This window comes from Hylobates moloch, unplaced genomic scaffold (assembly GCF_009828535.3).
Source record: "Hylobates moloch isolate HMO894 unplaced genomic scaffold, HMol_V3 SCAFFOLD_15, whole genome shotgun sequence".
Classification (NCBI taxonomy): Eukaryota; Metazoa; Chordata; class Mammalia; order Primates; family Hylobatidae; genus Hylobates; species Hylobates moloch.
Window position 1 is genome coordinate 63,802,874 of NW_026652290.1, and position 6,653 is coordinate 63,809,526.

General features: G+C 43.3%; 1 long non-coding RNA gene across 1 annotated transcript; it reads left to right on the plus strand.

Annotated features, from left to right (window-relative positions):
* The first annotated feature begins 117 nt into the window (after positions 1-117).
* LOC131381401 (uncharacterized) lies at positions 118-1,537 on the plus strand. The gene is made up of 2 exons (XR_009210145.1): positions 118-305; positions 1,126-1,537. It is a non-coding gene; the product is annotated as an uncharacterized LOC131381401 (long non-coding RNA).
* Positions 1,538-6,653: the final 5,116 nt, after the last annotated feature.

Sequence of the window (6,653 nt, forward strand, 5' to 3'; positions counted from 1 at the left end):
TCTGTGTGCGCATTCTCGCTTGATTCCTAGCGGAAAGTTTGTATGCGCATGCTCCAAGGAGCCGCGCCCCATCGGCTTCCCTAACTGAAAATCCGCTGCGCTTGCTCATAAACCTGCTCTCCTAGGAGACCTGAAGGCTGCTTCCACTAACCCGGGCTGGCGCTGCTAACCTCACCCAAGGATCCCTGCTGTCGGAAAATGTCCAGAGACACCATCCCTGCTATGAAGAAGCAATGCCAGTACAGCAGCCACAAGGGGTCTTCCTGTGGCCCTCAAACAAAAAAATCACTGCATTACATCAGCAGGTATTCAGCACCTGGCTCCCTCCAAACGGTGTCTAAAGCGAGTTTTAAAAATTAATGTTAGGGGCGGGACGGCGAGGGTGGAAAAAAATAAAAAATTAAATTACATTAATTTTTTTCTCTTTTTTTTAGAGACGGATTCTCGCTCTGTCCCCCAGGCTGGAGTGCAGTGGCGTGATTTCGGCACACTGCACCTCCGCCTCCCGGATTCCAGCAATTCTCCTGCCTCAGCCTCCTGAGTAGATGAGATTACAGGCGCGCGCCACCACACCCGGCTAATTTTTTGTATTTTAGTAGAAACGGGGTTTCACCGTGTTGCCCAGGCTGGTCTCAAACTCCTGAGCTCAGGCAATCCACCTGCCTCGGCCTCCTAAAGTGCTAGAATTACAGCCGTGAGCCACCGCGCCCGGCCAAATTACATTAATATTTTATATTGAGGAGGAAGTTGGTTACAAAGGACTTTCAAAAGTGTCAGGGGTTAATAATCTACATATTTTAAAATATTCCACGCCGGACGCTGTGGCTCACGCCTGTAATCCCAGCACTGTGGGAGGCCGAGACGGGCGGATCGCGAGGTCAGGAGATCGAGACCATCCTGGCTAACACGGTGAAACCCCATCTCTACTAAAAATACAAACAAAATTAGCTGGGCGTGGTGGCGGGCGCCTGTAGTCCCAGCTACTCGGGAGGCTGAGGCAGGAGAATGGCTTGAACCTGGGAGGCGGAGCTTGCAGTGAGCCGAGATCGCGCCACTGCACTCCAGCCCGGGCGACAGAGCGAGACTCCGTCTCTCTCTCTCTATCTCTCTCTATATATTCCATAGACTGCATTGGAGAGAAAGGCGCCGGGACAGAAAAGCCTGAGATAAACCACCTGTCATTCTTGGAGAAAAGGATGCTCCGGCTTTCCCGATTTGGTTGATGAGATGGAAAATCAACCCTTACAGAAAGACATCACCAATTCCGGAAAAGATGCTGCCCCAGTCACGTTTCCGCACTTTGTGAGACGTTGAAATCTCCAGAAGTTGCCCAAGGTTTTCAAGCTGAACACGGGAGAAATGACTCTGGATCTCTGAGGACTGTTTTCCTCAATAAGGAGCTGCAATCTTGACTCCACTACCCTCCCTCCAAAACATCTCGTGTGTCTGGTATCTGGTTATATTGTGGTCTGACAGAGAAGTTTCTTTCGGGGCCAGTGAATTTTTTAAAAAATAAAAGAAAAATAGGTCCTACCAACACATTAATACTTTAATACTTTAAATTTCCCTCTTTATAGTAGGTTGAAATGTCAGTATCTCTTAAGAACAATGGCTGAACCAAATGTTTCCTCAAAACTCACAGTTTTTCCCACCATTTCAGAAGCTGCCTCAGACTAAGCTTTGATTTTTTTTTTTAATCTGGCCCAAATTCCTATCTAAGGGGCCTGAGAAGTCATGCCCTACATACCATAAATTCTCATCATATGAGTTTTATTTAACCCTATATATGGTGACTTGCTTTCCAGTCTGACTCTGGCATGACATGCGACAAAGAAGAAAGTCAAAATATTTTACCCCAAAACATGTTTCTTTGCCATATTTTGAAATGGTCCTGCAAAGCTGTGCTTTGTGGGGGAAAATACGCATCTGTCAAGAATCTCTATTAAAAAAAAAACAAAAACAAAACAAACAAAAAAAAAGAATATTAACACAGCTAGATCTTTTTCTTCCAGGCCCTCCCAATCCTGAAGAGATCGAGAGTCTACCATTGTTTTAAAGGTCTGAATAGGAAACATTTGTCATCTGTCATCTCTAAGGGCAGCCATTATAAGACTTCAAAAGAACCTTTTGAAGTCTTATAATCTTTTAACCTGAACATGTCCTTCCTATTGATCCCAGGTCTTCAGACAATTGTCAACTCAACCATTTGTCAATTAGAAAATATTTAAATTGGCTGAGTGCAGTGTCTCATGCCTCTAATCCCAGCACTTTGGAAGGCGGGGGCGGGCAGATTGCTTGACCTCAGGAGTTCGAGAGACCAGCCTGAGCAACATGGTGAAACCCCATCTCTACTAAAATACAAAAAATTAGCTGGGCGTAGTAGCATGCAGCCGTAGTCCCAGCTACTCAGGAAGCTGAGGAAGGAGAATTGCTTGAACCTGGTGGGCGGAGGTTGCAGTAAGCAGAGATCGCGCCCCTGCACTGCAGCTTGGGCAACAAAGTGAGACTCTCACAAAAAAAAAAAGAAAAAAAGAAAATGTTTCCATTTACCTATAGCCTGGAAGTCCCTGCTTTGAGTTGCGCCATCTTTCTGAACCAAACCAATGTGTTTCTTAAACGTATTTCATTGATGTCTCATGCCTCCCTAAAATGTATAAAACCAAGCTGTGCCCCGACCATCTTGGGCACATGTTCTCAGGACCTCCTGAGGGCTGTGTCACGGGCCATGGTCACTCACATTGGGCTCAGAATAAATCTCTTACAGAGTTGACTTTGTCAACATGCCCATACCTGATGAGATGCTTCATCAAAATTCTAGTGGACTGGCTAGTTCAGAAAATGGACCAGCCAGGTTTGCTTAAATGCACCCCTGCACAACTATCTCACTCCTGCTTGGAGCCGGCTAGATCAGGAGACCTGTCCCTAAACTAATGTACTCCATGTCTTAAGTCTTTCTGTTTTGTTTTTGTTTTTGAGAGAGTCTCAGTCTGTCACCCAGGCTGGAGTGCAGTGGCGTCATCTTGGCTCGCTGCAACCTCCGCCTCCCAGGTTCAAGCAATTCTCCTGTCTCGGCCTCCCAAGTAGCTGGGACAACAGGTGTGTACCACCACGCCCTGCTAATTTTTGTATTTTAATTAGAGATGGGGTCTCACCATGTTGGCCAGGCTGGTCTCAAACTCCTGAGGTCAGGCAATCTCCTCCTCCTTGTCTAACAATGGCACATTGCCCCAGGGTGTAAAAACGGCCAGGGGTGAAAGCAGAGACACAATTCAAAGCATTTGTATTAAGAGAGCAGTAACTCCATGCATTATTTTGCAAGTCACATTTTTTTGTTTTTGTTTGTTTTGAGACAGGGTCTCACTCTGTTGCCCAGCCTGGAGTGCAGTGGTACAATCTCTGCTCATTGCAGCCTTGACCTCCCTGTTTCAAGGGATCCTCCCCCGCCTCAGCCCCCCAAGTAGCTGAGACTACAGACATACAACACCACACCTGGCTAATTTTTGTATTTTTTGTAGAGACGGGATTTTGCCATGTTGCCTAGGCTGGTCTTGAACTCCTGAGTTAAGCTATCTGCCCACCTCGGCTTCCCAAGGTCCTGGGATTGCAGGCATGAGCCACCACACCTGGTTTGAATCTATAATTTCAAAGTTAAAATTTTTTTAAGTCAAAACTATGTAAAAAGTTATGCTTAGAAAAAGTCTAGCTTCCTCAGCTCTATCCCTTCCACCTATTCCTTCCTCTGTCCCCCAGAGATAACCTAGTTCATTATTTTTGGTACATCTCTGTTTCTTTTTTTTTTTCTTTTTTCTTTCTTTTTTTTTTTTAGATACAGTCTCACTCTGTCGCCTGGGTTGGAATGCAATGGAGTAATCTCAGCTCACTGCAACCTCTGCCTCCCAGGTTCAAGCGATTCTCCTGCCTCAACTTCCTGAGTAGCTGGGATTACAGTCACCCACCACTACGCCCAGCTAATTTTTTGTATTGTTAGTAGAGACGGGGTTTCACCATGTTGGCCAGGCTGGTCTCGAACTCCCAACCTCCTGATTCACCCACCTCGGCCTCCCAAAATGCTGGGATTACAGGTGTGAGCCATCATGCCCAGCTACATCTCTGTTTCTTTTTGCAAAAATAAATACATATATTTGTTTTTGGACTAATGTGGACATACTGTTAACTGAAATAGTAAATGTACTGTACTGTTAAAGAGAATCTATTAGATTCTTGTTTGCATTTCTTGAACAAAATTATCTTGCTCTATATACTTCTTTGTTTCCATATCAATTCACAGAAATCGTCATTGTACTTGTTTTTTTTTTTTTTTTTTTTTTGAGACAGGGTCTTGTTCTGTCACCCAGGTTGAGTGGCATGATCTCACCTCACTACAGCCTCAACCTCCTGGGCTCAAGCAGTCCTCCCACCTCAGCCTCCTGAGTAGCTGGGACCATAGGGTGTGCCACCATACCCAGGTAATTTTATTTTTTGTAGAGATGACGTGTCACTATGTTGCCCAGGCTGGACTTGAACTCCTGGGCTCAAGCCATCCTCCCACCTCAGCCTCCCAAAGTGCTGGGATGACAGGAGTGAGCCACTGCGCAAAGCCTGTCCTTGTTTTTTTAATAGCTGTGCAATACTCCAGTGTGCTGATGTCCTGTTATTCAACCCAGTCTCTTGCTGATGGACATTTGAGTTGTTTCCACATTATTGCTATTGTGTATAAATAACTCTACAATGAGTAGTCTTATGCTTGTATTGTTTTATATTTGTCAAGTTGTATCTTCATAGTAAATTCCTAGAAGTGGCATTACTGGGCCAAAAGATATATATATGAGCATTTGGCCGGGCACAGTAGCTCATGCCTGTAATCCCAGCACTTTGGGAGGTCGAGGCGGGTGGATCACGAGGTCAGAAGTTCGAGACCAGCCTGGCCAATGTGGTGAAATCCCGTCTCTACTAAAAATACAAAAATTAGCCGGGTGTGGTGACACGCATCTGTAGTCCCAGCTACTCGGGAGGCTGAGGCATGAGAATGGCGTGAACCCAGGAGGCAGTGCTTGCAGTGAGTGGAGATCACGCCACTGCACTCCAGCCTGAGCTACAGAGCGAGACTCCATCTCAAAAAAAAAAAAAAAAATATATATATATATATATATATATATGTATTTGCTAGACATTGCCAAATTTGCTAGGCTTTTTAATAAATAGCATTCGGACAACTGAATATTTGCTAGAGCATTTGCTAGACATTGCCGAATTCCCCTCCTTGGAGTAGTACCATTTTATACTTTTAGATTTTTGCCAACACAATACATGGGAATTGGTATTTCAGCATATTTTAAATTTGCATTTCTCTCATAATGAACATGTTGAGCAGTTCATTTAAGGGCCATTTATATGTCTTTTTCTGTGGACGGTCTGTTCATATCTTTTGTTCTTTTTCATAATAGGTTTGTATGTTTTTGTCTTTTTCATCCTGATTTTTTTTTTTTTTTTAAGACAGAGTCTCAGTCTGTCACCCAGTCTGGAGTGCAGTGGCGCAATCTTGGCTCACTGCAACCTCCATCTCCCGGGTTCAAGTGATTCTCCTGCCTCAGCCTCCTGAGTAGCTGGGATTACAGGCGTGAGCCTCCACATCCAGCTAATTTTTGTATTCTTTAGTAGAGACAGGGTTTCACCATGTTGGTCATGCTGGTCTTGAACTCCTGACCTTGTGATCCACCCACCTCGGCCTCCCAAAGTGCTGGGATTATAGGCGTGGGCCACCATGCCCAGCCTTTTCATCCTGATTTTTAAAGAACTTGTATATTAGCCTTGCAGTATTTTTTCCCAGTTTGCCATCTCTTCTTTGATTTTTTTTTCGCCATGAAGTTTTCTTTTTTAAGTAGTTAAGGTTATCAATCCTTCCTCTTATTTCTTTCTCCCACTCCTTGCTTATAAAGGAATTCATATTTTCTTCTAGTACTTTTATGATTTCTTTACATATAGCTCTCATTTGGATTTCATCCTTGTATTTGGTGCCAGGTATAATCCAAATCTGTATTTTTCAAAATATTCAGTTGTCCCAATGCTATTTATTAAAAAGCCTGTCTCCTCTAGTGATTTGAGATGCCGCTTTTGCTATATATTAAACTTCTTTATTTTCTTGAGCCTATTTCTAGACTTTCTATTATGTTACAGTGATCTGCCAACATATTCAGTTTTTATTGCAGAGGCTTTATATATAGTATACTCTTGTATCTGGTAGGACTAGTCTGTCTCTCTGAACCAAACTGCATTTTCTTTTAAAAGATTTTCCTAGCTCTTCTTTCGTATTTATTTTTTCATATGAACTTTATAATCAACTGATCTAGTTCGAGAATAAAAGGTATTTGTATTGGGGTTACATTAAATTTGTATATTAGTTGGGGAAAATGAACAACTTTATAATACTGATTTATCCTATCCATGAACAAAGACTAGCGTTCTATATGATCAAGTAAAAAGCAAACATTAATGAAATAGGAAACAAAAATACAACAGATAGAATTGTAGTTTAACAGGAAATGACTCGTCTACACTGGTGATTAGTCTGTAAGTAAAGGCTTCCTTTTTTTTTTGAGACAGAGTCTCGCCCTGTCACCCAGGCTGGAGTGCAGTGGTGAGATCTTGGCTCACTG